The following is a 23,799-nucleotide window of genomic DNA, read 5'->3' on the forward strand; positions in this document are numbered from 1 at the left end:
AGAGAAAGAGTAATTTACGCAGAGCCGGCTGTGCGGGGAGACAGACTTTTATTACTCAAATCAGTCTCCCTGAGCACTCGGGGATCAGAGTTTTTAAAGATAATTTGGTGGGTAGGGGCTTGGGAAATGGGGAGTGCTGATGTGGTTGGGTTGGAGATGGAATCATAGGGGGTCGAAGTGAGTTTTTCTTGCTGTCTTCTGTTCCTGGGTGGGATGGCAGACCTGATTAAGCCAGATTACTGGTCTGGGTGGTGTCAGCTGATCGATTGAGTTTAGGGTCTGCAAAATATCTCCAGCACTGATCTTAGGCTTCACAATAGTGATGTTATCCCCAGGAGCAATTTGGGGAGATTCAGACTCTAGAAGCCAGAGGCTGCACGACCCCTAAACTGTAGCTAATTTGTTAGTCCTACAAAGGCAGGACCCCCAGGCAAGAAGGGGGTCTTTCAGGGAAAGGGCTGTTATCCATTTTGTTTAAGTCAAACCATGAACTGAATTCCTTCTCAAAGTTAGCTCAGCCTATGCCCAGGAATGAACAAGGACAGCTTAAAGGTTAGAAGCAAGATAGAGTCATTTAGGTCTGATTTCTTTCATTGTCATAGTTTCCTCACTTACAATTCGGCAAAGGCGGTTTCACCCTTCCCTAGGTAGCAGTAGAAGGAAGACAAGTAGATGAATGCAGCTTCTGAAGCTCCTCCAGCTCTAAGGTTCTATGAGTCTATACAACAGGTGACAGTCATGGCCCATATTTGTCTTCCAACTGGCCATCTTTGCAGATTCTCAGACTCCCTTGGTTGTTTTTCCTTTTCTACCACGCTCTTCCAGAGCTCATTCAGCAGCCTGCAAACAGTAGAACAGAAAAGAGGATAGGAAAATATGTGCGTTTTTCATGGTGAAGTGATTTGACCCAAAATGTTGGGTATGGAAACACGAGAATAAAGGAGCATTAAGAGAAACTAAATAAATGCACATACGTTGTAGTCCTAAAATTCTTATAAACTGTGGGAGTTTCTAGCACATGTGGGATAGGGGAGAGGTGAGTGTTAAACAATACTCAAGAAATAAAGTTATTGAGAATGAATAAAAACTTTATATGATAAAGTTAATGTTATCAAAAAAAAAAAAAAAGAAGAAGAAAACCACCAGAACCTCATGGAAAGAGTTGCCCTGTTTAGTTTAAGCCTTGATAAATTCAGGAGTGAAAACTACAGAAGCATTAAACCTCAGCGAATATGTGCAGAAGCCAAATTACATACATCTGAAAGTACAATTTCATTTCTCTTTTTCTTCATGATAAGCTGAAGAAGTAAATCCAACTTTAAGCGTAGACTAAAAGCAGAATTCTGTCAGTACGATGGAGTCACCAAGATTAAAAGGATACAAAACTAAGAATTTTCATGAATTGTATAAACAGCCTTCCAATAATTTACACTTGAAGAAAGTGTTCACAGAGAGCTTTTGCAGCTATTCCAGTCTTTCAAATTGTTTATTGGGGCAGAATACCTAAAGGACTAGAATAAAAATAAAAAGTATATTGCCACAATGAAAGTGTTTAGCATGTATTTAAAGTCTCAGCTTTATTTGAAGTATAACAGCCTTATTTCTAAATGTATAGGGGAATGTGTGTGTGTGTGTGTATGCGTCTGTGTGTGTGTATGTGTGTGTGTACACGTGCACTTACTATGTAAAGAAACACTTTTCCTATTGCAAATAAAATCCATGCATAAGTAGATTTGGAAAACAATAGGTACAAATGCTTATAATTAACATGCGAATTTTTCTTCCTGCCAAATGACATCAGACTGACCTCAAAAAATTAATTCTAACCACTTTCAAAATGATATTATTTTACTTCACCCTGGAGAGTGGAAATATATCCTAGAGTTCATGATGCTTCATGGCTTTTTTTCACATGTTTATTTCTTTTCAATTTAGGGAATTTAAAATGCAAGTTGCCCCCGTGCTCTGTGGCAAAAGCAGCTATTCACTGATAGCACGTTGCCTTTACAGTATGTAATTTGCAACATGCACCATGCACCTAAAAGGTTTCTGAGCTGATGCTACCTCATACTTAACATCTGTAATTATTCTGAATTCTAATTTTGAAGAGAAATGCAAAGTGTCTCATGAATGGTAAAAGCCATCCTTGTGCCACATATCCCTGGTCAAAATATCAAAGGTTTGGGGCTCTGTGAGACTGCCCGAGGTTTATGTTATCAGGTGCCCAAGAATCACGATCATTCCCAGAGCTTGCATTGTTTTTCTCTTCATGGCTTACCCGAGCCCAAGGATCATTAACACATTCACTGCTTTTTCATTTTTGTTTTTGTTTTCATGGCTTCTGAAGCTTTTTCTTGGTGAACTAAGTGCTGTTTTGCCTTTGATAGGAGCATCATTACATTTAAGCAAGAAAAGGGCGTGGTTAATAGCCCAGGTTCTACAATCATACTATCTGGATTTGAAACATGGCTCTATCATTTACTAACCATGTGACCTTGAGGAAGTTGCATGACCTCTTTGGGCCTCAGTTTCCTCAGTGTGAAGAAAAGAACATTTTAATACCTCGATCGGGGGGTTGCTATGAGAGTTCAATGAATATGTGGAAGTGCTCAAAAGAGCACTGGCTCGGAGTAAGCACTAAATATGTCATTGCTGCTATCTACACACCATCCCTTCTAGGAATTACCTTTCATTCCAGCAGCTCACTCTTGTCGGGTAGTGCAGAGTTTGCTCTGGCTATAGGTTCTGTTAGCCATTAGTCAGAGCCACCACTCTCTGAGGACAGCTAAATCTGGGCCACAGATGAGCATATCTCTGAGGGCAGCTTCCCCCTCCCTGTCCCCTTCCTCACATGTGGCCCTTCTGGGAACACAGTCTTTCTCACCATCCACAAACTACAGCCCAGGTCAGCAATGGGGGCCGTGGGAGTACTGGTGGCCAAGCCAGTCCAGCTGAGGTGCTTTTGCCGGAGCTTCAGACTAGAATTGCAGTTTTCTCTCTCCAGAGTTCACAAGCCAATGAGCTATAAAAGTCATGGAAATCATCAAAATTCAGACTCAAGGGGATGTCTTTTAGAATCTCCCTCACAAACATGCTGCTATTGAATATTATCAGAGGAGACAGGAGAGAAGAAAGACCCAAATGTAAACTTTCCCTCCCTATGGATGGAGATACGTCCAGAGCTTCTTCAGCCAAGACAACAACTTTGCCAAGGACCAGGGAGGCTTAGCTAATTGGGAAACTAGGAGTTAGGGTTTCTTACTTATTTGCTAGCATTTAGTAATGCTCTTTACCAAAGGCTCACAGATTTGTTTTCAAAATATTACTTCCCCAGGAAATAAGGAAGAAACTTTATATCAATCCATGTAATGAAGGAGCAAGCTGCTTCCTTCCAAGGTCAGTGACCGAGTAGGCCAACCATTGCATAGGAGCAGACAGGTTTAGAAGCTTAGAAGCTTTTTATCTGTAGTGCAGGAATATTCTTTTTTTTTTTTTTTTTTTTTTTTTCTTGCCATGGTCTCACCCTGTTGTCCAGGCTGGAGTGCAGTGGTGCAGTGGCATGATGTGGGCTCACTGCAACCTTCACCTCCTGGGTTCAAGTGATCCTCTTCCCACCTCAGCCTCCTGGGTAGCTTAGACCACCATGCACCACCATGTCCAGTTAGTTTTTGTATTTTTAGTAGAGACAGGGTTTTGCCATGTTGCCTGGGCTAGTCTCGAACTCCTGGGCTCAAGTGATCTTTCCACCTTGGCCTCCCAAAGTGCTTGGATTACAGGCGTGAGCCACTGTGCCCAGCCAGAATATCCTTCTTGACTTCCAGTGAGAACAGGGAAGCATCCTGGACATTTTTGTCCAATTATGCAAAATATTATGTATTTGTTTCAGACTTAAAATTGGGCCCAAGGGAAACTAAAGTGGTTTCCAGAACAAAGTCTTGAATAAAAATAAACTATAATAGGCAGTTTCACCTTAAATTCTTTAAAAGATTTGAACAAAGACTTATATGCAAAATGTTCATTGCTATATTACTGATAAACATAGAAAATTGAAAATAATGTTAGAAACCACCAAAATAGATAACTTTGGTATATTTGGGAATTGAAGCATTTTCTACTGTTGACTAACTACTTTCATTCTCACTGAGGTCTGCATGCACAGGTTAGAGAAGACTCAGGTAGCCTCTGACTCTGAGTGGATTAGATGCTTGCTCTGTAAAATGTCCAGGGGCTATGTGCAATGACGTTGACAGGCCGATCCTTGGTCCTCCCCTACTCAAAACCCAAGTCCTCACATTCAGGTTTTATTGTAGAGCTGTAGCACCTGTCCTTATAGGTGCTTCCTAGCTCCTCACCAAACCTCTTTCCTACCAGACGTTCCCAAGAAGGGCTTTGGTACAAGTAATGAAGTGACCCTTTTATATAATTTGAAAGTCTCCACCTTTTCTGTCATTTGTCAGGAAGATTATGTCAGAATATATGGGGTAGACACACATAGCAGCTTGGGTATTGGTGGTGGAGGTTGATAGCCTATTGAGGGAATTTCTAAATTTATATACAGGATAACAAGCAGCAGTTTAGAACATATTCAGGACAGTGGTCATAGTATTAATCTAAACAGTCAGCAGTAGGGGAATAAACTTTTCAATCCTTCCCTTCTCCATTGGTGTTCCTCTAGTGGTGCTGATTTCATCTTCTGTCTCTATCCGTAAGTGCATCACTGGTCAGCATGCTGCTGGCTCCTCACAATCCTTCAGCTCAAGACTGGTGCTGAAAATCTTTGTTTCCGCATGTGTGCTTTCTACAGCATGGGTTGAAGTTTGGACTTGGTCATTCTGGACTTTCCCTAAGGCCACTGCAATCTGATGCTCAGGGAAGGAATTCGTTATCTTTGGTAAAGCACCCTGGTGACTTTCTCAAAGTCCTTGATGATGTCCATAGGCTATGGAGATTAAAACTTAGCGTAGAGATTTTAAAACTTCACTAACAGGTCTTTTATGACATTTTAGAGTATTGTTCCTAAAAAGGATGAAATAAAAATGAAATAGGAGTGATGTGAGTTACGATTTCCCCCACCAAAATCACCTCACCAACCATGCAGACCCTGAATAGTCATTGAATTTAGAGGAGGCACAAAGTAAAACAAAAACCAAGGTCTCTCTACTCTTACCTCAAAACACGGAGATTTAAGCTAAATGAAAAGAACACTGGACAATGAGCCCAAGGTTCACTCCAGCTTGTCCACCAAATACTGTATCCCTTGAGCAAGTCATTTGGTCTTCCTGTGTCCTTTTGTCATTTAAAATATAAAGGAAGATAGTCTTTACACCCTCTTCCAGCTCTAAATTACATGATGCCAGGAATCAGCATGGAAAATAAGGTATCAAGTTAGTTTTGTTGGTGTGTAAAAATGTATTGGGTAAGTTTGAGGCCTAGGTCATATTTTTCATTAACTAAGCTCTCCTTTTAACTTTTATTACTTTTACCTTTGATTACATAATGAAAGTGGCTCCTAACACTTTGAATTCTTTTGTTCATCTCGACCTCTGTCAAGAAATTATCTTAAACAATCACTTAAATACACTAACCCAGCTCCCCTTTCAAGGCAATATAAGGCAGTGTTTTTTCAACCTCCTTCACTTCTTGGCATACTTGTAAATTGATGGCATTTATATAACATGCTAAGATAAAACGAATGAGGCTGATGGGGGCAAGAGGCAGTCCCCCAGGAGGCTCTACCCCTGGTCCCCACCAACCTCACCCAACCATCCCCAGCTGTCTTGGCACACCTGTAACATTTAAGGCACGCCCCTTTCAGTGGCATCATGGTTACAAAGCTCTGCCTTATAGTAAATCCTCCAAATAGCAACCAATTAGCCATTCATTTTAGGTTCTATTGGGGTTTGGTTGTGGCAGTGAATTTTCTTCAAACCTCCAATCATTTGTTCATTGATTGGCCTTAAAAATACCGGTAATAGATGCAACTGGTGCTTATCCTAGTGCCTTTGCCTTCTCTGTGTCATTATAAACTTTGACCCATCAATGTTCCATCCCCAAAAGTCATTGCTAGAGCTACTGAAATACCGACACTGTTGAACATAGGAATTAGAAAGTGACTCCCATTCATTTCTCTATTTCTCACTGGTTTGCACAAATAAGTTCCCTTTCAGAGTTCTTAACCAGCTTCTCAACATGTAATGTTCTCTTATTCCTTAAATGAATCCCTGCTTTGGATTCCTTCAACAACACAAATGCTTTTACTCTGGACTTTGATCATGCTGAGAGTGGCTCACTCAGGAGGCACAATTGTGCCACCCACAATATTACTGTAAGTGCTTTCATAGCAGAAGAAATAGTGGGGTGGGAAACCTATATTAGATACAGGTTTTCCCCTCATGTATCTGGCTTCTAATATAACTAATCAAAGGCAAAGATAAGCACATATCCTCAAAACCTCTGGGAAAGCCTACATATACAACAAAGATAAGACTGTATTCATCATCTATGCTGATATAATATGTTTTAAGTCAAGTAAGTCTTTTCACATTTATTATTGTGACTTAATTTCTGTTCCATGAGATAGCCAGGGGCTAAGAGGGGAGTGGAAGATCATTGCTAATGATGCAAAGTACATCAAGAAAGACTGCACTTTCTACATACAATCCAGTCTTCCTGTACCAAGTCCTTGACCATAACACTCCTGATACAAATATCTGCAGGATAAAGTTCAAACACACCTCTTGTCCATTCAAGACCCTGGGGCATCTGGACAAGGCTTCTTTTTTGCCAGCAGCTCTTCACAGCTTCCGTTCCGTCAAAGCTGGTTCAGTTATTTACCCTGTCCCAGAGGCCACATTTTACCTGTTGCCACTCGGTATGCTTCTCTTATGCAATAATATTTTGTATGAAGGTTTCTCCCAGGCACTGTGCTTGGAATCTTACACCGTATTTAATCTTCACAGCAACCCTAGGAGGTGGAGACTATTGCCCAAACAGTAAACATCGCCTATTGCTTACTGCTTCCTGACTTCCCTTCTTTTATTGTGTCTGTTATTGCTATTATAGTCATTTCACTTTTCATGTGTTTATATTTTGCTTTCCCCACAAAAGTTGTGAGTTGCTTAAGGGTAAGAAATGGTGGCATTTCTTTGGATCCTTCACAATTCCTGATAGGTTTTTTTCAAGGATTTTCATGCTCTTTATGTTGATGGGGTTGGATTGGCCTCTCATACAGTGATCCAGCGAAGTCCTCATCGAAAGGAAGACTGTGACTGGTGCTCTGCCCTAACTTACCCTGCACCCAAACCTAGCTGTTTCAACCCGCAAAGGTAGCAAGACATATTTTTGACAATGGGCGATGCAGTAGAGGATCACTTAGGGGAGGAATTACGTGAAAGCTGGTCCTTGCCCCGAGTGAGAAATTACACGCTAATAAAGCAGAACTGGAGCAATGTCCCAGAATACAGATTTCTCATCAGTTGTTCTCAGCCTGGGTAAATGATTCAGTAGTCAGTCTGGGGCCTGGTGAATGAAGACTCAGATAAGGGAGTCAGGGGCAGGGAAGCTGTCTTTTTGCCTCTGGCCAGCCCCTCTCGTCGTACACTTCTTGGTTGCAAAGCCCTTCTTTTCCGAAGGGCCAGGCAGTGGCCTCAATGTGCCCCCGATTCACCTTTCCTAGCACCAACCCTTGGAATCGTCATCCATCTGTGTGAGCACCACCTCAGCAATAATTATATAGTCCTAAATAGGAAGGTTTGGATGGCATCCCAGACTCCTTAGAAAAAAGTATTACTTCAGATTATTTATTCATTTGCAATCCTCATTAACAAAGCAACCCATTTCAGTTCCAACTAAACAACTTCTGAATCGCATTACTCCTTTATGGGATTATACTCACTAAGGTCAGAATGAATAGAACCTATTTATTCAATTCCAGTTTTTCAATCCTGAACATGACTAGTTTTTCTCCCAAATTACAACCTGGCCGGCTGGTTCCTACTAGTAAGCAAACAAGTGCAAATATATATATATACACACATATATAATCAAACTCCAAGCCCTCTGATACCGGAACACTGAAGCATTTATTAAGTAAAATAGAAAGACAAATGCAAACATTTTACTCTCCTAGCCCTAACAAATTTGAAGATCATTAAATTGTAGAATAAGTCTGCAGAGAACACCGTCATTCTTATTTATTCTCAAGAAGGGGAGCCATACAATCTATCAAAAAAACCTGTGTGTTCACAATGCATTTTCTAAAATTCTGGACTATTTTTCTTATTGTTGAATAGAGCTCATAAATCATGTTTCCCCCACTAGGGAATCATTTTTCAGAAGAGTTCTTATTATTGTGTTCAAAGATTCCAGACAGCAGCAGAAGGTGGATATCTTCTTACTTTTAGGTATTCAGTTGTCTTGAAAGCTCATAAATGGGTGATCAGTGGCCATTTCCTCTGGGCTTATGTCCTGCAGCTCCTTCTTATTCACTAGATAGTACAGGGAGATCGCAACTGAGAAGAGACCCCAGGCATCATGTACAGGATGATCCTCTACCAATGCAGGATGCCCATCACTCTCCCACATGAGGTTTAAGCAAATTCAGAGCCCGCAGGGCACTTTTGCAGGAGACAGTTTTTCTTTATACTGCATTCAGGGCCTCGTGGTGGATTAAGTTCTCTGTGATTTTTTATTTTTCTTCTTTCTTCCCAACAATCAACTACATAAGAAAATATTTCAGAGAAGGGTCCTAATAAAGCTTGTTCCACATGTGGAACCATTTTAAGAGCAAGTTGTTAAGTGAACACAGTACTGTTATTTATCACCCTTGTCCAGTTATGTTGAAAGGGTATTATAAGGCGATATTTTTCCCATTTGGCCTGGGATAAAATATTTCTATTTGATGCCCAGTTTCCATCAAGAACTCATGGAGTGCTTCTACCAAAACTCTTTCCTACCACACCAAATCCTGGTAAAAGATCTTTTTATTTGTGCATTTGACCACCAATAATTTTGCAATTGAAGCTGAATTTGTTCCCAACCAAACTATTCTGAGCACTTGCTTGGAATCATTTCTGCAGATTAATCAGACAGCCTTTTCTGGGTGATGAGTCAGATCACTAGGCATTCCCAAGGTTTTTACAGTGCCAGAGGAAATCAACTAAATAATGGAGTGTGCCATTTCCATTTTCATTTTTCAATCTGACCTCTCCCAGATCTTATTTCTCTAAGCCAGTCAAGGGTTTGCTCTACAAAGTTGGCCAGATGTTGGGTATCTGATGAACTCATCTGCTTTCAAGAGTGAAATGCCTAAAACCTTCTGTTAGAAGTCTGTTCATCATAAAGATGTGTACTTACGGATTCATCATGAGAGGAGGGTCTTCAGAAAGCAAGAAAGAGCACATATGAAAGGTTTAGTTCTTATAGTTTTCTGGCACAGAGCAGTTGAGATAATGTGAAGTAGAAGAAGAATATTTCAACTTAGAAATCTTCATTCAAATGTGTATTAGACTTGCTAGATGAACAGCAAGATTAAAAATAGCCACACTCTTGTAGACACTTGACAAAATTGAAATACAGTAAAACCTGGATGCCAAATTGATCACTGATATCAATGCTTCCTGGTGCCAAGTCACTTTCATCTCTAATTGATGTGTATGATCACAAGCTTTAAAGCAGACCTCCAGGTACCTACATTCATATCCTAGCTGAATTTATACACAGTTATATTTGTCCCTCTTAAGGGATGAAGGCAAGCTGTTACCCAAACATGCTTTCCAGATATAAGACAAATACATTAGGCATTCCCTACCACCACTGCTAATGCCTTCCTTAAGGTTCTAGGTTAGCACTGTGCAGCAGAACTTTCTACAATATGGAAATGTTTTATCCTGCACTATACAACACTATGGCCATTAGCCACATGTGGCTGTGGAGCATTTGAAATAAGACTGACATGTCCTGGAATTTAAGTTTTAATTATCTTTGATTTCAAATAATTAAATGGCCACATGATGCTTGTAGCTACTATGTTGGACTGCACAACTCTGGAGCATTGTGGGGGCCTTTAAATTACCTCCCTGCCTCCAGCCTAATTCCCACTCTCCCTATGCTTCAGTCTACCCTTCATAATACCTACTATCCCCAGACTCATTCTAAAACGAGTCTGATGATCTCACTTAGCTGTCATAATCCATTAGTGGCTTCTCAATTGGCTATAATATAAATTCCAAGCCCCTAGCATAGACATTAAGACCTTTCATGACCTGGCTTTCCTTCTTTATTCCAGGGCTCAGTGATGTCTGTGCTCACTGCACTCCCACCCCTCACAACACAGACACTGCTAATCCACAGATCTGTGTCTTTGCAAGTCACACCACTGTGACTATGCTGTCTGCTTCCCCCAACCTTGGCCACCTGGCAAAGTCCGGTTTGTGTGTTACGACTCAGATTAGACAGCATTTCTTCTCTGAAGACTTCCAACCCTTACACTTTCCCCTGCTCACCTCCTGTCTCCTAGTTATTCTACATCAGTTCTTTTTTACTTATCTCTATTTATTTCCATCCAAAATTTCTTATCTCCTTCTGCTTTTTCACTTTTCCCCGTTTTAAAGGTTTAATTTCTGTATAGTAAAGTTTACCCTTTTAGTCTATACTCTGAGTTTTGACAGACGTGTTTAGTTGTAACTACTGCTATAATGAATCAGCTGTTCACCCACTCCCAGCCCTGGCAAGCACTGATTTGTTTTGTTCTATAGTTTCGCCTCTCCTATGTAAATGGAATGATACAGTATGTAGCCTTTTGAGTCTGGCTTCCTCCACTAAGCATAACGCATTTTAGATTCATCCATGTGGTTTCATGTGTCACTATTTGGTTCATTTTCAATTGCTAACTAATATTCCATTGTATGGATGCACCATAGTTGTTTATCCATTCCCTAGTTAAGGGGCATTTTGGTAGTTTCCTGTTTCTGGTAATTACAAATAAAGCTTCTATAAATCTTTTCACATAGGTCTTTTTTTGTGTGGAAATTGGTTTTATTTCACTTGGTAAGTATCTAGGTGTAGGATTGCTGATTCATATGGTACCAATTTCCAAAGTGGCTGTATCATTTTATATTCCATGTATGAAGGCTCCAGGTGCTTCCAATCCCTGTGAGTACTTGTTATTTTTAGGTTTTATGGTTTTTTTAAATTTTAGCCAGTCCAATTGGCGCTTAGTAGTATATCATTTTGGGGGTTGGGGGTTTTTGTTGATAGAGATGAGGGTCTTCCTATGTTGCCGAGGCTGGTTTTGAATTCCTGGGCTCAAGAAATCCTCCTGCCTCAGCCTCCCAAATCATTTGGTTTTAGTTTGCATTTTTCTCTAAAGACTAATGATGTTGAAGACCTTTGATGTGCTTTTTTCCATCTATGTATCTTTGCCAAGGAGTTTTTCTTTCACTTTTAGTCTCTTCCCCTTCCAGTATAATTGGCATTTCATTATGGACAACAAAACACATTTTGAGCCTCTTCAATCCTTTTTTATTTCTCATTCATTTCTTATGTTAGCATAATAAAAGTCATTGTATGATAGTCTCAAATAAAATTATGGAAATGTATATTTGCTTAGTAAAACTGAAAACATATATAGTTATAATACTTTAAAATATAAGTCATGAGAGAAAGTACATATAAGCAGAAATCCAAATGAAGTCAAAATGTGCAATACTTGGGTAAGAAAGAATGATAAGAGAGACCACATGTGGTGATGGTCTCACTTTTCAAGTCAGGGAACTGACATAATTTATTTGACCATTCAGAGGTTACACTGCAAGTTGTTTTCAAAGTTAATATATGATCAAGATCTTCTAGCTCCTGAACACTTTGCTTGAGGGTCTGTTCATATTTAGTTTTATCCAGTCATGCAAAATTGCATTCTTTCAGGTTAAAACATACTATATACCCTGTTAGTGGAACTTTGGCTTGTGTGTGTAACTGGAGGGCCAATAAATATTCATGTAATCTTCTGGATAACATATTGAAAAGGACAGCTGGCTCAGGAGGGATCATTTGCCTGGGTTAGTATCTGTTTCCATTTATATTAAGAAAATATTGCAAGAAGTTATTATCTGCCGGAGGGCTTGGGGGAATTCAATGGAAGTCTGATATTACATCTGATCACTTTTGACATTTACCTATTGTAACAAGGAAACTGTGTGAAGACAGCCAAGTGACTTTTTACAAAACACAATTTCAGAAGCTATAAAAGGAAAAAGGAGATGGCAGAGATAAAATACACTGCATCTGTAAAAATGAGAAACATGAGTTGTCAGCAACACCTGCTTGTAACTATCAACCATTTCTATTGGGCCTGCTGAGAAATTACTCAAAGCCAAGTACATTGATGGGTGTGAAGTCTCATGTGCTTCAAAGCTAGTCAAGAGATACAGAGGAGAAAAAGAAAGTGTAGTTTTATTGAATATTTTTAACCCTAAACCTGGAGTTGATGAAATGTAATTTTATGACATGTTCTGAACACTTGAAAAGAAATAAGTTGTCCTTTATATTTCTATCTCTCAAGACTACAAGTGACAACAGGGCTTTTAAAGGTTGGGTACATAAAATGTTTAATTTTTTTCCCAAACAAATTGAAAATCTCTAACTGGGGCACCAAAATATTGATTGCAAAAGCTGATTAAAAATTACTAAAGATATTTCTAATTTCTAATTGATAGTAATAAATTATAACTACTTGGGCTCTCATTTCTTAGACCCCAAGTAGTAAGAGTGAATGAATGAGAAAAGGAATGGACAAGAGTGGTCAAGATATTTCAGAGACAAAAAAGTGACAACTCAGCAGGACAGAGAAAATCTAAAACAGATATGGATAACACAGACCCACTCATTTCTTTAGAAACTCAGGTAGCCCCAGAACTTAAAAAACTCAGGACAGAATAGAATACAACAATCATGAAATGTTTATGTTTAAAATAATAAAGCAAGCAAATATGAAAGAAATAAAGGAAAATAAAAGAAATAAAGATAATTCAGGGAACAAAAGAAAGCTTCAAAAACTTATTTATAGCCACAAAAAGATATGATATTTACTACAAACTGACTGTTTGTGTCTCCTGCTCCAAAACCTATATGTTGAATCCCTAATTCCCAATGTGATGGTGCTTGGAGATGGGCCTTTGGGAGATAGTTAGGTTTAGATGAGGTCATGAAGGTGGTGCCCCAGTGATGGGATTGGTGCCCTCATAAGAGGATGAAAAGACCAGAGTTCTCTTGCTCCAACATATGAGGATACAGCAACGAGGTAGCCATCTTAGTCCATTTTGTGTTGTTATAGCAGAATACCACAGACTCGGTAATTTACAATGAACAGATACATATTGGCTCACAGTTACAGAGGCTGGAAAGTCTAATATAAGGTGCCAGCATCTGGCAAGGGCCTTCCTGCTGTGTCATCCCATGGCAAAAGGAGGAAGGGCCAAAAGAGAACAAGAGGGGGACAAATTTGCCCTTTTATAATGGTACTAATTCTACCATGAGGGCATAATCCTTATGATCTATCGGAGAAGCAGCAGACCAAGCCAGGATGCCAATATCTAATAAGAGTTGCAGAAAGAGATCAGAAAAACAGAATGGAAAATATCAAAGAAATAGTATAATAAAGGTTCACAAAACCAAACTAAAGGAAACAAGTCTCCATACTGACAAAGAACCATACTAAAATGCACCATTGCGATACTTCAAAACAAAAAAATTACAGGGAAAATTTTAACAATTTTCAAAAAGAAAAGGTAATATAAGTATATCACATACAAGGAGCAAAAATCCTAATGGGTTCAGGCCTCTCAATAGTAACACTGGATGCTAGAAGACAATAAAGCACTGCCTGTAAGTTTCTGAAGAAAAATTATTTTTTCATTCTAGGAATTTCATACAATCTAGAATACTAAGCCAGAATTCAATCAAAAGAAGGTACAAATAAACACATTTTCAAATACTAAGAATTGAAAAATTGGTTTTATCCCTGCACAATTTCTTAGAAAGCTGCTGTAGGATATGCTTCAACAAAATAAAAGAGTGAATCAGCAGGAACAGAAAACCAAACACCGCATGTTCTCACTCATAAGTCCGAGTTGAACAGTGAGAACACATGGACACAGGGAGGGGAACAACACACACCGGAGCCTGTAGAGGGGCAGGGGGCCAAGTAGAGGGAACCTAGATGATGGATCAATAGGTGCAGCAAACCACCATGGCACACGCATACCTATGTAACAAACCTTCACGTTCTGCACATGTATCTCAGAACTTAAAATAACAAAAACTAAACAAAAAGTGAATCAGAAAAGCTGACACAGAGTCCACCTTGGAGTGCAGCAACAATCCCCACGATGACACTGTCCAGCAGACTGGAGAGCAAACTACCTACATCTGGGAGAAGGTGTTCAGAGGAATAAATTAAATCGATGATTTTAACAGCTTTTGGGGAAGGAATTAAGGATGTGTAGGAAAAATGCACAATCAGAAACCTTGATTAGAAGTGGTGAAAGAAGGAAAGAAACCGTACAAGAAAATAAAGGAAATTATAAATGCTTCAGTGAACAAGATTTATGTGGTAAAACCACAAACAATGATAACTGGCTTAACTAAATTGTAATAAAACTACTTTGGGATAAGGAGAGGAGGTGGGATGCAGAGGAAGAGTGCTAAATCCTCTATCAGAATAGGAAGTAAATAGATATTGACTAACATTGATAAAATGAGAAATAGCTATATAGGAATATTATTAGAAATGTGAAGAAGAAACAGCTAGCTGAAAGATTTAAAATGTTTGTGTTTGGGTCACAGAACTAGAGAGGATGGGAGGGTTAGGGCAAGAGACTAGAATTTTTTATTGTAACTATTTTGGTTATGTTTTTTTAAGTTCACACATATATTACTTCAATTAAGTTGCTTTAATGCCTGATACTTCTCATAGAGCTCTCTGAGGAAAGAAATCTATAGACAGGGAAAATGTAAGGAAGACAATTAGCTTGCTATAAGTCTCTTAAATTGTCATCATATTGAGAGCAATTGGTAGTGAGTGGGAGGGCAAAAACATGGATAGCTACTAATTTAAAGACAGAAACAAAAGAGTCTGTGGCAAAAAAAAAAAAAAAAAAAAAAAACCTATAGGGCTATAAGTGAAAGAAAAATGGTCCTAAGGTTAAGCAACACTGAACAAGATCATACAGCAATTTTGGAAATAAGCTGATGAAGCAACATCACAAAAATCTTGAGTTTCATAAAAATAAATCATTCAGATTAAGGAAAGGCCAAAGTAATGAGTACTTACTTACTTACTTAAGGTTGGGTTGGGAATGACAGGATTTTTTAAATGGGCAATTTAAACTGTACCTGTCTTAATAATCAGTACCAAGTTTTAAAAATAAATGCTTTTTCAGAAAATAAAAGTGACATCTTAAAAAGTAATTAAGTTGCTTTAATTATAAGATACTTCCAATCACTACAAGATTATTTACTCTTCTCCTTTTACATTATGTGAATTTTGAAACTTTTATATAATTTTTATCATAATAGAACCATCTAGTATTTTCTAGTAATAATTTGACAAGGCTCTGTAATAAATTATAAATAAAAAGAACCCCATATTCAGGAACTAAATTGGTCATCATAAAATTGGATAACCAGCCCTTTGAAAGGTAGATTTGCATGTTTGGGATGGAAGTATAATACCACACCTCAACCTTGCAACTGTTTTGTAAAAAGAATAAAGCAACTGGCTTTTCTACCCTGCAGGGAAGAATTCCTTTATCATATTTTAACATCAATAACTCTTTTTTTTTTTTTCTTTTTTTTTGAGACAGAGTCTCGCTCTGTCACCCAGGCTGGAGTGCGTGGCCGGATCTCAGCTCACTGCAAGCTCCACCTCCCGGGTTCACGCCATTCTTCTGCCTCAGCCTCCTGAGTAGCTGGGACTACAGGCGCCCGCCACCACGCCCGGCTAGTTTTTTGTATTTTTTTTAGTAGAGACGGGGTTTCACCGTGTTAGCCAGGATGGTCTCGATCTCCTGACCTCATGATCCGCCCGTCTCGGCCTCCCAAAGTGCTGGGATTACAGGCTTGAGCCGCCGCGCCCAGCCAACATCAATAACTCTTTAAAGTTTTTTCCATTATTACTGAATCAACTTGCTGTTTGGTTATTTGCAAGCCATGCTTGCCAAAAGCTACACAATTTTACTAACTAAAATTACTCTAGTTGAACAACAGAATTTCACCTTCTACCACTTGATTGGAAAGTCCTGAGTTGCTGGTTTTATTGGGCAATGGAAATATGTATCTTTTTCTAAGTCTTTGCGAAAAATGGAAAAATTGCCGAAATAGGGTTAATATTTATTTGGCTTAGTGGGACCAGATTTTCTATCATGACATTCAGACCCAAATAGGTCAAAAAAGATATCCTTGCTAGTTATTATACAAGTTGGCAAGGTGATTTTCAGGGACATACAGAGAAATGAGAAGTATTGCTACAGAAGAAAAAAGGTGTATCTACAAATGGAAATGTTTTTTCATTCTCTCTGTCCAGCTCCCAGACCCCACACACCTACAGATTTGAGGATCATGACTATTCTGAAGTTTCTTTGCTTCCTGCCACTCTAATGTCTAGACAGTTTGTCAGACTGTGAGGAGAAAAATCATATCAAAAGAATACACGAACCCCTTGAAATATGGTGATCTATCTTAACATCTACTTAAAGAGGGTTACAGAAGAATAGTTGCTTTGTCAATGACACAATAATCAGTGACTTATAAGAATAATTTTCACAGTGGAGTAAGAGAATCAAGGTAACTTTTAGACCTCTTCAATAAATATATGAAGAATCAAAAGTAAGAGTATACTTAACAGAAATTGTTTGGACTGCCTTTTCTAGTGATGTACGGGGGAGTGGAAAATGCACCCATAGAGAAAAGGATTGTTTTGGCTCCTTTCCTACCACCCACCTTATTGGTGATTTTTCTTGGTAGCTATAACATATTCTTATTTACACCTTTCATCGCAGACACCAAGAACAGTGGAGTGATGCAAGGAGGAAATATGTTATGGACATATCTACAAAAGACCAACTACAGAATTTGCAGGGTCTAGTGCAAAATGAAAATGTGAGGTCCTTGTTCAGAAAGTATTAAGAATATCAAGCTGGTGACAGGTGACTAAACCAAACACCAGGCCCTTTTGAGCATGGTGGCCTGTGTGACTGCCCAGGTCACGTGAAGCTAGCCATGTGACCCCTGGCCCATCAAATGTTTCCAAACAACAAACCCATTTTAACCCAGCCTCATGTTCTAGAATAGAACAGTCAAGTCATAGCTAATTACAATTCCTAATGTCATGAGATTTCTTTCAATTACCAATTTACTCTCAGTACTTAGCTATGCAAATTTTTAACAATTGGTATAAAATAAAAGCATAAACAGTAATATATGGCTGCTGAGTGTTTCTCTCCAGCCATTTAGTTAATAGTATCTATAGGATGCTTTCTGCCCTTAGCAACGTGAGTTCAATCGGGTTCCCAAATTGCCAGTGATGGGCCCTTCTTCCCATTCTCCTGTCTGACCATCTGCTTATTACCAACTGCAGGGTAGCTAAACTGTTCAACCACAAGAGAATGACTCATGGGTGCTGGGGGTGGGGGGGGGGGACGCGCTTTTTGAATATGCAGTCCTTAAAACACCAGCTGTTTGATTTTGGGTTTTGCAAATCAGTTGGCTATGAATTTCAGGGAAGACGTTTTCGTCTTTGGAAAGCTAAATTTCACAGCGTTCTAGAGGAAAACAAGTCATGCCGTCTGCTTTTTCTTAATTTTACCACAGAAAACTTTAAAATACAAAACACATGTTTTTTCCCACATCTCCACCCCATGATAACAAAGAAAACTCCTTTGAAGGACACTTTGTCATATTCCAGGAAGGGACAATATCTATCTAAATGGGTTTGTCACAATAAAACATATGAAGTCAGAATTTTTAGGAAGAAGCGATGGAAAATAAGCAAGATTAATATTATGCTCTGGTTTCTAAAGGCAGAAAAACAGATAAGGAGTTTCCACCATGTATTAAAGAGATGGGAACACTTTGTGACAATCTCACATCATTCCTCTGTGCTTAGTCTCCATTCACAGCTCCATTCACAGGAGCTGGGCTAAAGGCATCATATCAGAGATCTCAAGGAAGCAATAATTATGAGGGCAGGAGGGACCCCAGCCCACAAAGCACCTCTCCTTGTCTCCCTGGAAACCTCCTTGGATTATATACCCATTTACCCTCATAAGTTTTTTTCTAAGAGAACTGCCACTTACCAAGGGGCACATATTCCCTCCTCCCCAGAATGACCTTCCTGTTCCTCACCATTCTCTCAGTCTATACCCGGACTCAGGAATTCACTCCTCCTCTCTACTTTTGCTGCACGTTATATTTGCCATGTATTTGCCATTTGCATTTGGCTTTACATATTTTTATAAGTTTATCCCTGGTCTCCCCAACCAGACAATGAGTTTCTTGAGGGCAACTACCATGTGTTGCTTTATTATTGCCTTCCCCTCAGGGCCTAGCATAGAGTCTGTTATTAAGAAGATGCTATTCCGAAATGTGTTGATTGATGTAGTAATTGCCCCTTCTGCTCCAACCTACAAATTCAAACTAGACAGTAGGTAATTTTCACATATTATTGAAAGAAAAACAACTGGAATCATCTAACTTTTAAAAAATGTTTATTTTCACATCAGGTCACAGATTCTAAACCCAAACTAACTTCCTTTGCCTCTTTAAGCTAATGACATGTTGTTTAACCTTCACAAATTAATGGAAATGCGAGCCAATGAGAGTTTATGCTATCGATTGCCTTTGAAGTATTTATTTTTCTCATGCTCATTTCAGGAACTTCCCTCTTGTAAGTTTGGCATGATTGATGGAAAATTCACTTTCCCTGTTTAATACTTTCCTCCACATATAACTCCACTTTGTGGGATCTATTAGCAAGAAGATAATTAAATGTAAACACGAGTCACAGACTTTTCTTTCTCTGAAATGAAATACACATAAACAGCAAGAAAAATAATGAGGAAAAAGGAGAGAAGGGGGATCTCATAATCCCTTCCCTTAGGATTTCAGGAAGAATCTATCACCAAAGCAAGAAAAGTCCTCCAAGTAAACATCCTGTCTTCTTTACGGGGACTGACCCAAAGTAGAAACAACAGGAATTCATTGGCTGGATCAGCCCACTTTGACCAGTTACTGAAGGAGCCGGGGTAAACCATACAAGGTCCCAGAAGAGAACCCAACAGCAAAAAAAGGAGGATCACTGCTTTCAGTAGTGATGTGGCTACAGACCCCAAGAATCCAGCCCTTCCAAACTCACTTAGAGGACATCCAATCCAACTGATCATCTCTGAATATTCCTACCAAAACAAGTGTGGTACATTGAGCACAGCCAGAAGAGTTCATTCATCTATGGGAAAATATAAAACATGTTGCAATATGAAGAGACAATATTGTTTTATCTATAAAGGAATAAAGACATAGAAAACTGAGTTTCTTTTTTCCATAATTTATATGATTTTCAATTAAAAGGAAATTTCTAACTAGTGACACATTGTCTCCTTTCTAAATGTCAGTATGTCCAAAGCCAAATGACATATTGCAACTTTTCCCAAATATCCGTGTATCCTAAGCACACTATGTCAAGAAGACTGATCCAAAGACTTGATTTATGTTACTGCCTGACAGATGATGTCTGCAAGGCATGCTGTCTAAATGGACTGTGCTCCGGCAGTTACCTTAGTCATCAATTCTCAGGGAATTAATGAGTACCATTCATCCCAATAATAGAAACCAAGGTCAGGGCCTCTTCCTTGCTCTGTAATTCCATTAGCATGGCACTGAAAGCATTTAGGTCATAGGCTCTGTAGACTTTATCACTGAGCAAATGGAACTGCATCTTGTTTTCAGAGAGAATCCTCTCTGAGCACACCCCTTGTCAGACATTTGTTGTACATCAACATTCAGTGCACTTACATATGTAGGGAAAACTCTAGTAAAGGGAAAGTGAGGCTGCCGTTAGCTGCCAAGAGTTTCAAGTACTGTTTTTATTAAAGTAAATGCCAATAGAAAACATTTGTAATAAAACCACATCAGGTACTTTCAATTACTGAACATACATTTTTAAACTGTGTGCTCACTTACATTTTATGCAAGTCACTCAGTCATTTTATGTGGCTACCATTGAATTTATTTCAGTTTTCATTCTTTTATTTTGATTTCTATTCTTTTTATCTTAGTTTTTATTCTAGCCACCCTAATAAAGTTAAAATGGCTTTGAAACTAAGTTATTACCATGAGCAAGTAAGTATGTTTACAGTGAAACTTTCATCTTGAAGTCTCAACCAGCAAGCTTTTCTAAACTAAGTCTCACCAGTCATTCCCTTGATCTTCATAATTCAAATTGCTTTCAACCTCCAACATATCAAAAAAGAAAGGAGTAACCCCAAGGTTTGAAGCCATAGGCAAGGATTTGAACTGTGGCTTTGACACTTGTTTTCTTAATAGTGAAATTAGCATTACTATTATACTTTTACAGCTACTTCACACTATTGCTATAAGGATTTAAAATAAGCAAGTTCCACAGTGCCTGGAAATTAACAAGTAATAGCTTATCATTGTTGAGCATACAAATTGTGTGTGTCTGTGTGTGTGTGTGTGTAAATCTATGTTTTAAAACATTTGGGGTTTTATGCCCAATAAATTTTAAATGATCTACAGTAATAGAGGAGAGCAGAGGCATAAATAAGTCAAAACAGAAAATCATCCAAATACCATTTGTGTTTTGAAGTATGTTTTTAAATTTCATTTCAAATGTCAGTATTTCTAAAACCCAAAGAAATTACTTCCCACAAAAGAATGACACCATGATGTGATGTCCTAACTAAACAGGATCTGAAGAGCTGTTCAATTTCCTCTCCTTTTCTCTCTCTTCTCTCTCCTCCTCTCACTTTGCCTGTCAAAAGACAGTTGCAACAAAGAACCTGCTTCAGGCAAAGTTCCTGACTTCCGCTCACCCGTGAATCAGGACCACTTATGAAGTGTTTAGTTCCTGGCTTAGAGGCAGGCTGTACTCATCAAATAAAAGCACCAGATACTCGCAAAGCAAGTAATAGATTAGAGATCTGAGCCAGAAAAGTCAAGAGATGCAGGGTGGTGGCTACACTAACAGCAAAGGCTATGAAATCTGATAGACTAGGGTTCTAAGCCCTGTTTGGCATATGTGACCTTGGACAAACTAATAACTGCTATATGCTTCAGTTTCCTCTACTGTAAACTTGTAATGATATCAAATATTTCATATGATTTGTTAAGGATATTTTTTAATGGATATATACATATATATATATACACATATATATCACTTAGCACAGTGCTTGGCTCAGGTGGGTACTCGTAAGAGGTAGGAAGAAAAATGTTTAATAGCGTTCAATAAATATGAAAGCGTGTGTGTTTATATGTGTAGGACTCAGTGTGGGTGATTAAGAGATTTAAATCATGCTGATTTCCTTTTGAATAATAAACTCTTACAAGTTGATGTTTTCCTACAGAGACCTGCAACATCGTCTTTTTTGTAAATCAGAGAACATAGACCCTTGACCTCATCCAGTGTCTATCTAATCCACCCAACACATCTCTTTCATAACTGAAGCTATTTTCCTGTGTTGAAACTTAGTGGATATTGCTCTGTATAATCCTGTAGTAAGCTAAGTGTTCCTTCAATTCTAGCAGTATTACAGGTTTACCCCATGTGGAAAGAAACCAAGTTGGTACCTACACACAAGCACACACATCCCCCTTAATAGTGATATGAGAAATATTTAAAAGATGATAGTAATAAAAAGAATGACAGTTAATACTTATAGATCAGTTCTCACATGTCAGGCATTGTTCTACTCACTTTACATATGATAACTCATTTAATTCTCAGATGCAGTCTGTGAAGTCAGTAGTACTAGTATACCAATTTTACTGTTGAAAAATAAACTCGGAGAAGTTAGGTAATTTTGCAGAGGTCACAGGACAGATAACAATATATACATTATGGCTAGGGAGGCTAAATCATTGATGAATCATACATTCCAAGACACTGTTGAACATGAAAGGGAACAAAAACAGAAACTAAAGTTCACCCTAATTATAGTTGAAAACCAAATACCTTGCAATGCTTACATCTTTTTTTAAATCAGTAAATTAATGAGTTCTTATTATATTTCTACTTGAAAAATATATTGATTGTCCTAAGATTCCTAGATGATCTACATAAGGTGTTCTTAGTTAAAGCCATTAGTGCTTATGGTAAATAAAAATGTGTTTGAGTTTCCAACATGATGAGTTTCACTTCAGGGACACAGGCTCAGCCAATATTTTCATATGCTGTCTATAACCTTTCACAATAGAAGAATGAACAAGGTACTGGCTCATTAACTCACTAACTGTCCTTCCTTGCCATGGTTATTAACTAATGTTCTGCCTTTCGCTGTAAAGCATGTGCAAGATTGAGAGTTCAAGGAATAGACATCCCTGAAACATACTGGATGGTGGGTTGCATTTTTGCATATTTCTGCATATCAAAGCAGTACCTGATTCCATAGAGAGAGCAACAACACAGAGTTATTGACAGGTTTCTGAGCTGGGGCTCACAGTCTTGAAGGGAGAAAGGAAAGGGAATAGGTTTCTAGTTTGGTAAGCTCCTTAAGGGAGTTTACGCGTGTATACTATTGATGTCCACCCCAGAAATAGTTATCTTGAAACATTTACACTGCCAGGAAAATCTGTATTCCCATGTGTGTGGCTCTCCTCACACATGTAAGTAAATAGTAAAAAGAAAATAAGCCAGGCGCGGTGGCTCACACCTGTAATCCCAGCACTTTGGGAGACCAAAGCGGGCAGATCACGAGGTCAGGAGATCGACACCATCCTGGCTAACATGGTGAAACCCCGTCTCTACTAAAAATACAAAAAAAAAATAGCTTGGCATGGTGGCAGGTGCCTGTAGTCCCAGCTCCTCAGGAGGCTGAGGCAGGAGAATGGCGTGAACCCGGAAGGCGGAGCTTGCAGTGGGCCGAGATCGCGCCACTGCCCTCCAGCCTAGGTGACAGAGCGAGACTCCGTCTCAGAAAACAAAAAATAAAAATAAAAAAGAAAAGTGTACATTGTTTTTAAAAGACATATAACATTTTACCAATCCTAAACATGTTTATATTTTAATATTTTGACAGTTGGAGAGCATCTTATAGTCAATGGAGCATCATTATTTAGTTAGCAGTGTTTCTTTTTATTTTTTTTCCTGTAGTATATAAAATAAAGGTATGCCTTACCATCCATGGCATTGTAGATTTGAATAAATACATTATATATCAGACATTAGCAAAATATCAGCACCATGTAAAAGTAAATCAGAAAGAAGAGATAAGATGTGACAACACATCAACCTTTAAAGCTTAGTACATGAGTAGGAAGGTGGTTATAACTTCTTTACCAAGTGGCTACTACCCATATTAACACATATTTCTTTCCTTCCTTGTTTTCTCCTCTCAATAAAATAATAAAAGGGAAGAACTTGAATTTCTGGCATTTATTGTAGCTTTCTTAAATTGTTGATTATTGCCTCTAGAATATGAGCTCATGGGGCACAAAGTTCTATGTGATCCTCAAACACTCATATATATTGGAATCTCCCTAGGAGCTTCTTAGAAAGCTCACGGTCCT

At 38.6% G+C, this 23,799-nt stretch overlaps 1 protein-coding gene across 2 annotated transcripts in view; it reads left to right on the forward strand.

Moving 5' to 3' along the window:
- Window positions 1–23,799, forward strand: part of MAGI2 (membrane associated guanylate kinase, WW and PDZ domain containing 2) — a 1,480,053-nt gene that overhangs the window by 1,337,981 nt on the left and 118,273 nt on the right. The gene's annotated exons all lie outside the window — the stretch shown is intronic.

Source organism: Theropithecus gelada, chromosome 3 (assembly GCF_003255815.1).
Source record: "Theropithecus gelada isolate Dixy chromosome 3, Tgel_1.0, whole genome shotgun sequence".
NCBI lineage: Eukaryota > Metazoa > Chordata > Mammalia > Primates > Cercopithecidae > Theropithecus > Theropithecus gelada.